Raw genomic sequence first — 12,142 nt, 5'->3', positions numbered from 1 at the left:
TCTCACAAGAGACAGCTATATCTGGGTCCTTTCAGCAAAATCTTGCTAGTGTATGCAATGGTGTCAGCGTTTGGAGGCTGATTATTGGATGGATCCCCGGATATGGCATTCTCTAGATGGTCCATCCTTTCGTCTCAGCTCCAAACTGTGTCTCTGTAACTCCTTCCATGGGTGTTTTGTTCCCAATTCTAGGAAGGGGCACAGCAATAAAAATCCTAAGAAACCCATCTTCTTAAAACTAACAAAAGACACATCCATTTAAGTGAATAGAACCATGGATAATTATGATTGGGTATGTATTTAGAACAGTCCTCTGCACCCTTCACAAAATTATTTGTTGAAGATGATTTCTTCCTTACTTTCAATACACTGTCTAGTGTTGGTCTACCTTTAAGACTAGAAATTAAGAAAACTGTCCATAAGACAATTATGAGGAGGGCAAACCTTTAATACCAAATTAAAGTTGCTAAAACAGGAAAATTCGAAGTAGATATCATTATCACTAGAGAAATTTTACTATGGAAATCATTAACAAATAAAACTCAGGAATACATAAAAATATTAACATGCCAGGCCAAGATTGCAGTTGTTGGTACTAAAGGTATGATCTGCCTTGGAATTTCAATTCAAAAAATGAAATGGGAGTAGTAGTAGTAGTAGCAGTAGTAATAGTAATAGTAGTATGATGCTAAGTCAATGAATATAAATTATCAAATTAAAAGAATTAAGGAAAAATTATAATTGCAAACACAAAGAGAAAGCTCTTGGCTAAATTTAAATCATTCATTTTTTAAAAAAAAATCATCAAGTTAAAATAAAATACAATTAATAAAGCAGAGAAGGAACACCGTCCTTAATACACATCATGTTTACTAACAAAATATGGAAAGATTTCTGCTGATATGGTAACCAAACAAGAATGTTTCTTTTCCTTCCTTATAATCATTGCATCAGAGATCTCACAAATACAGCTAAGCAAGAAACCTAAATATAAAAACTGAAAGGGAGGTACAAACTTGTTGCATGTATACTCACAGTGGCATGTAGGAAATCCTAAATATACACTGTAAGGCCCCTAGGGCCACAGCGGTAGCCACTCCACTCTCTAGACTTCTCTATTGGCCACAACTACCATTTCCAGCCCCTCAAGACTTCAGAGTGGCCAAGCTCTGCCCTACATGGGAAAAAATGCAAGAGCAGGGTACAAAATCCCACCAACCCCTGATCTTGCCATAAGATCAGGCCATTTAATCCCTCTGACCACCCTGAAAAGTTCTGCCCCACAAGAAACCCTATACAAAGCCTAGCATGGGTGCTCAGCTCTCTGGTGCTTCTTGCCATAATAGAGGCAGCAAGCCTCTTGTGGTTTTGCCTCTCAATGTATCTTCTGTGAAGTTTGTTGCACAGTATGACATTATGATATAACTTGGCTCCTACTTTCCAGGATACCTTTCCCTCTCAGCTGTAACACTTACATACTACAATATATCTGTTATCATGAGTATTATGGTGCCTTGGTATGTTATTAATTAAAAATAAATGTTGGTTCATGACTGAATACTACAGCATTCTGTTTCTCAAAGAGGAAAACATTATCCAGTATAAAAGTTTGCATTATCAAAGCTTACTTCTACCTTGTAGAATACAACATTTTGAAAACATTGTGTCTGATATGGTTTAATTTAAGATTGGTAACGATTTTCTAGGCAAAAAATGAGTCCCTGCACAGTAATAAATTTGAAATAATTATGTGGACATCTTTAATTAATAATTAGAAATGCAATTATCATAGGGATGGAAAAGACTAAGCTATCACAAGCAGTATATTTTTTTGTGTTTCAGTAAGTCAAATTCATTAGTGAGTGTCTATTTACATCAGGCAGTTTAGGTAGAGCTGGTAAAAAGTGATACGAAATTTAATAACGTTTTCTAGCTCATGCTTTCTTAAATTTTTCCACTCAATCGTTTCTTTTGAGGAAATGTATACAATTTTTGTATATTGTTATATAAAATAGGTATGCCAATAAAAGATTTACTGGTAACAAATTATAAGAAAAATTATTTTCAACAAGTCTTTGGAACTTGTGGAATTTTACCATTCATTCCATATACAACCACCAAACCCAGACACTATTGCATATGCCAAAAAGATTTTGCTGACTAGACCCTGACATAGCTCTCTCTTGTGAGGCTATGCCAGTGCCTGGCAAATACAGAACTGGATGCTCACAGTCATCTATTGGATGGAACACAGGGCCCTTAATCAAGGAGCTAGAAAAAATACCCAAGGAGCTAAAGGTGTCTGCAACCCTATAGGAGGAACAACAATATGATCTAACCAATACCTCCCCAGAGTTGTGTCTCTAATCTCATATGTAGCAGAAGATGGCTTAATCGGCCATCAATGGGAAGAGAGTCCCTTGATCTTGCAAATTCATATGCCCCAGTACAGGGGAATGCCAGGGCCAGGAAGCAGGAGTGGGTGGGTTGGGGAGCAGGGTGGGGAAGGGAATAGGGGGCTTTGGGGATAGCATTTGAAATGTAACTGAAGAAAATATCTAATAAAAAATGCCAAAAAAGATGAGAGATATTTTTACACTATTGAGATGGGAGCCCTTGTTTACTTTTACAAAAATAATTGATTTTTTTGTGTAATGTTTGGAACTCCAGACTTATAGCATCTTCATTGTTTTCTAGAAATTATTGCATTAGATTTATAATAATCAATGCTGATAACACCAGTGCATAGACACGTATTACAAAATATCAGAAGTAGATTTAGGGTCATTTCTGAACTTCTTAAAGAATCCCATCCCAATTCTAAGTCAAGACCTCTTTTATGAAACTCATTTGCAACTCAACCATCATTTTTGAAGTCTAACACAGTACAATAATTTGATAGTTATATTTCAAGGGACGATGATGAGAAAATATTGAAGTCTTTATTTTTTTTTATGAGAAATGTTTTTTTTTTTACAGGGGTAGAAAACATTGCATGCACAGTAATCACACTCTGATCCTTAACAGGTGATGCCATAAATTTTGAATTGATTTGCTTAAGAGAGTATTCTCTCATTTTGTGTGATATGCCATCACGAACAGTAAAGTCTGTGTGCTGTGTGTGTTGAGGATCAAGGCTGCAATGAAGTCAGAATGTGCAAAATTCACTGAGTCACACATACTTTACATTCATCCATATTTGATTCTATATTATTCATGTGTATTGTGCACTCAGGAACCTTTTAATGTTTTAGGACCCTCATGTTCATTTACAGAACCCCAAATAGGATCCTATCCCTGACTTTAAGAAGCTTCGTTCTAGATTACAATGGGAAAGATATGGCAACAGGACAGGCTATATACAAAAGATTCAGCCTCATGACTTGCTTCATAAATACCCTGATTTTACTGCTAAGATGTACTATACATAGGAAACTTTTTGATTATTCCTCTGTTATTTCTGTGGCTCAAATACATATACTTCTGAATATTCAGCATCCATTATTTTCCCCTAATCTTAATCAATGCACCTTGCTCACAGAATCCAAACTAAAATCACCATGAATTTTAAAATATACTATACTTACTACTGCAATGCATATTGATTTGCACCTGGTTTTCTCCTGTCATGTTGGGAGTTTGTCATAATGTTCTTCACAAGTGCTATAGAGACAGGAAGCATCGGAAAAGCTGCATTCTTTGTATGGAGGGTCCACTTGCGACTGGTAAGACTAATCACTATTGAATGTGCTTAGTAGTATTAGAGAATACAAATATTATAACACCAAAAATATGCTATTTAGGATACAGTTTCAGAGCCAGGCAGTAGTGGCACACGCCTTTAATCCCAGCACTTGGGAGGGAAAGGCAGGCAGATTTCTGAGTTCAAGGTCAGCCTGGGTTACAGAGTGAGTTCCAGGACAGCCCGGGCTAAACAGAGAATCCCTGTCTTGAAACAAACAAACAAACAAAACAAACAAACAAACAAACAAACAAACAGGATACAGTTTCAGCTCATTAGTTGGTCATGACATATGGTTCTCTAGAATAACTCCTTCTGACATGTTTATCCCAAATTTTTGTTTTATTAGCAGATTTTATTTGTATGTAATAAGGGATGTGATGGTTTGTATATGTTTGGTCCAGGGGTTTCTGTTGGGTCCTCCCTGATTCTGGCTTTTATGATGTCTCTGCCCCACATTGAGCCTTGAGAACAGAGGTCATACAAATGTCTCACTGTGGGGCTGAGAACTCTACTAATATTTGTTCTCAGCATGTTGATCAGTTTTAAGCTTCTTTTTTAATCATAGTATACTGCACAAATAACATTTTCTGCAGTAGTCAGAGCTGTGTGGATTTATGAAATTCTATACTAAAAGGAGGCCTAAAAGAAATAACATAGTTCATTCGTCTGATCAGATGACTTCTGGCAAAGCACAACGATGAGCTATGTCTGATTCAATCTATAAAACATCTGTGGGATAGCATTGGAAATGTAATTGAGGAAAATATGTAATAAAAATATTAAAAATTAAAAAAAATGCATTTTCTTAGAAAAAAAAACATCTGAAATACAATTTAAATAAAATCAAAGTAAGTAATTTTAGATATATGCAGACTATGTGACATAATAATTGGACAAAATAATATATTATAAATTTATGTAATATATATAATTGAACCTTCTGTTATGTAAAATGTAAATTAAAAGAAATCTATGCTTTAAATCAAAGCATTTGGGTTAAAAAAGCTTTAAACATTGATAGGCCATTTAGATCTGTAAAAGTAGAAATACAGAGATTAAGAACATAGTACAGGTTTAGGCAAATATAATTCATTGTGTATTATCTAAATAATTTAAAGAACTGACCAACTGACTATGGCTATAACATATAAAATCATTTGTTTTCTCTGGGATTTTACCAAATGGTGAAGAAGCAAGAGGCTAAAAGGCACTAGGTTCCCTTGTCTAATCAGCTGGACAGAGCTACCAGCAGCAGATGCTGGCCATGCCCAAGCCTTCCACAGTCCATAGTGTATGCAGAGGCACTTTCTACCTTCTTTCTGTGAACTGAGAGTAGGTCATTGAAAGACGTATTGTTGGTGCCTCTGTGTTACCTTTTCATGGTTACACTTACAGACACAAAGACCTCATATCACATAAAGCACTTTTGTGTTTCTTTCAACTAATGTTCGGTTTGTTTTTGAAGACAGCTCATCTTAAATTGATTACAGACAGCCTAGAGAGCAATTGAAAGTATAATTTTGTCCAATTGCCAATTAATCAGGAGTTAAAAGCACTTGAGCAGAGAATTGGCAAATGCTCCAGTCACAGCAAAGAGTGGGGCCTTCTTTATCATATAAATGAAGACATTTTCTATCAAAGTACAAAGTCATGGAAAATGAATAGGCATTATGATCACATTACCAAAGTCATTTAATTTTGTTTTTCCTCTTTTATGAAATCTGTCATAGAATAAGTAGATGGCACTGGGTGTAATGCATTGCTGCTGGTAACTTAACCACATGTATATTTACTGACTCTTCCAGAACAGGATTTATCTTTCCTTGTGATGCCTTAAAACTTCCAGTGCATGGTGTCAACTCTCCTCCGCCACAGTCATTTGTGCTTTAGACTTCTTTGTATGATGTGGTCATAGGCTCAGCAGTGAGCTCGTTCCCAGATCAAGGAGCAAGCCTCTGTCAGCTTCCTTCTGCATTGTTACAGAGGTAGATTGATGTTGACAATGTCCACAGGCACAACAAAAACTTCTAGGAAAATGAGGTACCTCACAAATGTAGCTACATTCCTATTAGAGTTTGAAATGCAACTTGTATTCTATTTTAAACAGCTTTTTCATGTCATGAAAATCTGTTCTCATGTAAGAAAAAGAGTTTATGTCCAGTACAACCACATCACACTCAACTTCACTTTTCTACTAGGCATGTGGAGAGGAAGGTATTAAATCAAGTGTTTTCATTCATTCATTGATATGCAATCTCGTGAATGATATCTTTATAATCCAATTAAAATGTTATCTGGAATGTTGTTGCATAGGAAGGTTTTGAAATCCAAGCAAATTTGTTTACTATATAGTGGGCTAACTGTCATAAAAGGTATGCACACATTTACATTAATTACAACTATGATGATGTAGAGGAGCTACGTGAAACAGATCATATACCATATTAAATTGACTTACACATGAATCACATCCACCTGACTTTCTCACACTTACTAGGTTGCCTGGATTGCTAAAGATGCATTTCCTCTTTATTAAATGCTGACTTGATAAGCATTGTTAATTCTAAACTATGTAGAGACCTGGTATAATGCAAAAGAAAGTTGGTCTGATTTGCATAGATCTTTCATCATACCTGATCTAAATGGATCTCTCAAACAAATGCAGTTCTTTCTGTTTATTGAACAGCACAGAAAATATGGTATAAAAAGAGAATGAGATTTTTAATTTTTTTTTATATTTATTTATTTATTTTGTCAATCTTGCCAGGAGTCTCACAAGGGAGGAAATTGTTGTATGCCATATTGACTCAGAATAGCCCACAAAGCCAAAATCAGATTTTTTTTTTATTCTTGTCAGTCTATAACCATATGTTATTTTCAACATTTTTCTTTGTCTGAGGGAGGGTGTTGTTTTCAATTTCATGCTGTTTTCAGTGAATGACCTTGGGCTAGCTACCACATCTTATACATACATACACTGTTCTGAATCAGAGGCATGACTGGGTCAAAAGAAAAATAAGTATAGTACATCATGGAGGCTAAAGCATAGTTACGTTGATTACAATGCATCCGTTTTCTTAAAGGCAAATTATTTCTGAATGGGTCAAAGTAACAGCAGTTAAAGGAGAATGAAATCCTAATATGAATGATATCAAAACACACTTGGTGGCTGGTTGGATGAAGGCCGATTTGTCAAGACAAGCTTCTAACAGCATTTCTCAGAAAGTTCATTCCCGCCGAGAATGTGTATGATTCTGGAGTCATAAACGTGTTCATTGGTCACTCTTCAGGTTCAGAAACAAATTTTCTATTATCTTCTAAGCCTTTTACGAGGTCTTGCCATGTTTCATTAATATTTCTTTGCTTTGGTAGAACATCTGTCGCAGTATTTGTAATTTCTTTGTCATTAACTTTACATCATGTGACTGTTGTATTATGTATTATGGAAATATTTGGGGTGACCAACTCTGAAAAAGTAGATAAAGTTAGAATTGATAACAAAGTAATGATAAACATATACAGAAGAGATTAAAAGGCCAATAAAAGAAGACAGGCTATGGTGTCTAACAGGAGGCAAATGTAAACTGATTTTTCTCTCTACCTAAATATAGTTACTGTCATTTTTTTCCCTTCTTCCCAAAGATCTACTCTCAAAACAGGAAACATCTGATGGTTACAGGCTATGCTCTTCTGCATGTGACTCTTGTGCCACAGCTTCTTTGCATACATTAAATTTAGAATCTTATGAAATCTAACAATATGTCTTACCTTGTAGCCTTCTGAGGCTCCTTTTGCCCACCCAGTCTAAAGTAATTTCATCTCACCAGCAATGCAGCAAGGGTTCCGAATACATTTTCCATTTACCTTCCACACATTAGCAAAAGTTCTTATTTCGTTTTGTAAATGTACCACATTTTCTGTATCCATTCCTTTTGTTGAGGGACATCTGGGTTCTTTCCAGCTTCTGTCTATAAGTGGATATTATTAGCCCAGAAACTTATAATATCCATGATACAATTTGCAAAACACATGAAACTCAAGAAGAAGGAAGACCAAAATGTACATACTTTGCCCCTTCTTAGAACTGGGAACAAAATACCCATGGAAGGAGTTACAGAGACAAAGTTTGGAGCTGAGACGAAAGGATGGACCATCCAGAGACTGCCCCACCTGGGGATCCATTCCATAATCAGCCTCCAAACACAGACACTATTGCATACACCAGCAAGATTTTGCTGAAAGGACGCTGATATAACTGTCTGTCGTGAGTCTATGTCAGTGCCTGGCAAACACAGAAGTGGATGCTGACAGTCATCTATTGGATGGATCACAGGGCCCCCAGTGGAGGAGGTAGAAAAAGTACCCAAGGAGCTGAAGGGAACTGCAAACCTATAGGTGGAACAACAATATGAACTAACCAGTACCCCCAGAGCTGTGTATCTAGCTGCATATGTAGCAGAAGATGGCCTAGTCAGCCATCATTGGGAAGAGAGGCCCTTTGGTATTGCAAACTTTATATGCCCCAGTACAGGGGAATGCCAGGGCCAGAAAGTGGTGGTGGGTGGGTAGGGAAGTGGGGAGGGGGAGGGTTTAGGGGACTTTCGGGATAGCATTTGAAATGTAAATGAAGAAAATACCTAATAAAAATTTGGGAAAAGTTTTTTTAAAAAAAGTTCTTATCTCAAGGAAATTAAAAAAAAAAAAAAAAGATTTACTGGTAACACAAAGGCTAATTTCCAGGAATGCATTTGTAGATAATCTCCCTTATCACAGTCTTGTTTTGTGCTTACAAAACTCTTCTGTTATTTTTTTTCTTATCATCTACATCACAGCTGTAACCCCTGACTCACAGTACTGAGCTAAGCGGGTTTCTTTTACATAATTTACTTTGGCAATTGTTTTGCATCAAGGGACATGTAAGAATTGAAAGAGGGATCATGAGAACATGTGTACGTAGAACATATATCTTCCCAAAGTCATAGAAACGTGTATCCATGTGAGACAAAATAAAAGTGAGAGTTACAAAGTCAACTTTTGCGTTGACAGAGACACAAATGAAGGTTGTAATGCAACCAAATATTACACTTGAGAATATATTATTTTTTCTTTAAAATGTTCATAGTAGAAATACTTTCTTTATAGACTTCTTAAAGATCCAAATGAGTTAATATACTTTGTATAAGCATAACATCTGCATTTATAGGTATAACATAAATTTTGTCTGTTTTGCTTTTATAAGTTGTAGCTTAGAACTATAACAATGGTTACTTATAAAGAAGAGTGCTAACCATAACTTACTTTAAATAATAAGCATTAAGTGTTATTGCATATCAATCATACATTTAATAGGCATTTTGAATGGCTATGGTAATTAAGATTTGGGTACAAATGTTTTATTCATTCACATATTCATTACACATGTCTCCATATGTTCAATCTTAATTTCATTATAATTAACTATGATGTACCTACCAATTTAGTACCACTTTGGTTATGTCCATTAAATAAGTGTAACACTGTTAACAACAATTACTATTTTATTAAAAAATGATTAGGTGATAAAAAAAAACTTAGCATGATCATAAAAGACATTAGGATTTAAATAAAATTATTCAGGATGTAAGTATCATTGTTTTGAAAAATCACCTAGCAGACTTGTGTGGTTTATCTCAGTGGGACAGCATGGTTCAATATGCATAACCTTCATCTCCAGCATAAAATCAAAAGAATAAGAGAGTAATAAAAACAAATAAAGAAAGAACACTAAGCTGAAATTAACTGACCTTATAATAATCTTATTTTTTTTTTGGAAACATAATTGAAGCAGATGTAAGTGAGCATGAAGCGTGGTTTTAAGAAGTATCAGAATGTATGGAAGCTTCAGAGTGTGTTGGCGAATTTCAGTTCTACTGACCACATCCTACTCTTCCTTAAATCACGATGAACTGAGTGTGGACATTTATGTAGAAAAAAAGATATGATTGAAATAGAGGCATAAACCATAAAGAAACTTAAATGCTCTACAGTGGACAAAGAAATAATTCTAAGAATGTTATTGTAAGTACATGTATATGAATGTATGTGTGTGTGTGTAGTATGATTAATCTTTTCTTCAGAGCAGTAAGAATGAGTTCTTAGATGGCAGTCCTTAAGAAATAAATAACATTAATGAGCACATTTACACTAATTTTCTATGTTAGCTCATTTATTTTTCAAACACACATGTTTTAGTTATCATATTTGGGTAATTGAGCTAACAAAAATATTGTCATTTTTAGGTAGAAGGATAAATTTTTATTTTTGTTTTATATTTTACAAAGCAAGTTTATATTTGAGGTTGAAATTAACAGAAAAATGTGATAAACATTTTGATTGTTTTAAAATTTTTCAACTATGTTCTTTTCAAAACATTCCGACCTAAGTCTCAACAAGATAAAAATTAGATGCCTTATTCCTAATATCTTTGACATTTCTTTGTCATGTTCCTGCACTACTTTCTGCTTTGTTTCTTCATACAAAATGCCCCTTTTAATAAATTTTCATTTTTATGTTTCTTTGTTTTAAGAAAGAGGAATTGGGACTGTGTGAAACCTGATAAAAATATATTGTGTGAGATGATTAACATTAAAAATTATTTTTGTAATTATCTTTAATCTCCTTTTTTTATGTTATCCCCCTCAATTTCTACCCTTTGTCAGTTCCTCTTCCCATTCCTCCTCCCCCATCTCAAAGAGATGTCCCCATCCCCCACCCTCACACTGCCAGGCCTCCCCATTCCCTGGAACCTCAAGTCTCTCTCTAAGGCTAGGTGCCTCTTCTCTGAGGCCACATTAGACAGTGCTCTGCCTTGGACCAGCTAGTGTATGGTTTGGTTTGTAGCTCAGTGCCTGAGAGATCTCAGGGGCTTGGGGTTAGTTGAGACTGCTGGTCTTCCTATGGGGTCACCCTCCTCCACAACTGATTCCAGCCTTTCCTTAATTCAACCACAATGGCCCCCAGGTTGAGTCCATTTGTTGGGTTGTAAGTATCTGCCTCTGTCTTGGTCAGCTGCTTGTTGGGCCTCCCAGAGGCCACCATGCTAGTAGGCTCCTGTCTATTGGTGATTTTATTTACTGACATTTCAAATGTTAAGCACACCATAGCATCAGTAATAGTTTCAGGTCTTGGAGCCTCCCCTTGAGATGGATCTCAATTTGGGCGGGTAACTGAACCTCCTTTCCCTCAGTCTCTCAGTCTCTTCTCTATATTTGTCCCTGCAGTTCTCATAGACAGGAACAATTCTGGGTCAGAGTTTTTGACATGGGATGACAACCCCATCCTTCCACCTGATGTGCTGTCTTTCTATTGGAGATAGACTCTACAAGTTCCCTCTCTCCACTGTTGGACATGTTCTACTTAGTTTTGTCTTTACTGTTTAACCATCCTGTCCAGGATCCTATTGTAACTGTATCCTCTGCACTTAGTTCCTGGATATCCTATCATGCCTTCAGGCCTGTTTTCTATTTTTTTCATAATCTCTAACTGCTAACTCACATTCCATTAGCCAAGGGATCCATCATCAAACTGCTCAGAAACTCTGTGCTTTCTGGTAATGTCTGTGCCTGTGTGTCTTCTCCATTGCTTGGTAGCTATTTTTCTCTTGTGTCTTGCTTTCTTGGTTTTTATTTTTGTTTTGTTTGTTTGTTTGTTTTGAGGACACACAGATATTTGAACATGTTGGCTCAAAGTTTGCATGCTAATGAGAAACTCTCTGGTGTGTTCTCTCACATAGATGATACATATTCATTTTAGTAAGAGTCTAGGTATGTCACTTAAAACACTGAAAAGGGAAAATGACAGCACACTGAAGAACCTGAAGAAACATAGGTTCCTCCTTGAAGAACCGTAGGATACTGTGAAAGTTCAGGACCTGTGTTCAAGTAGGATGCTTGGCCCATTTGACACAAGAAACAGAATTTGAATTTAAGTATTATACATATCGTACATATACATATCTAACTTTATTTTTTACAATGATCAAGTATAGTGTTATTTCCATTTGTGTGTGTGTGTGTATGTATGTATGTATATATGTATGTATGTATGTGTGTGTACATGCATGTAATATCACGGAGGAAAAAAGCAGCTAATGTCCTAAGGATTTTCAAGTGTCTCTGGTAGAGACTAAATGAAGGTTAATCTGTGCTTCATTTGTTAGGGAGAAGCAATTGCCTTTGGTATATAGATACATAAGATGAAGGTTTTCATGAACCATTGGCCCCAGGTGGAGAATTGCTCTACTAAGACAAGTCTATAAGATTGATATCCTAATGCCTTTCATTTGCCCTTTCTCTGATTTTTTGTGCAGATTATTTTCTATTTTCTTTTATTTTTGAGGTTACAATATAATTACATAAT

Source organism: Mus caroli, chromosome 8 (assembly GCF_900094665.2).
Source record: "Mus caroli chromosome 8, CAROLI_EIJ_v1.1, whole genome shotgun sequence".
Classification (NCBI taxonomy): domain Eukaryota; kingdom Metazoa; phylum Chordata; class Mammalia; order Rodentia; family Muridae; genus Mus; species Mus caroli.
Note: the sequence above shows the minus strand (reverse complement) of the source record.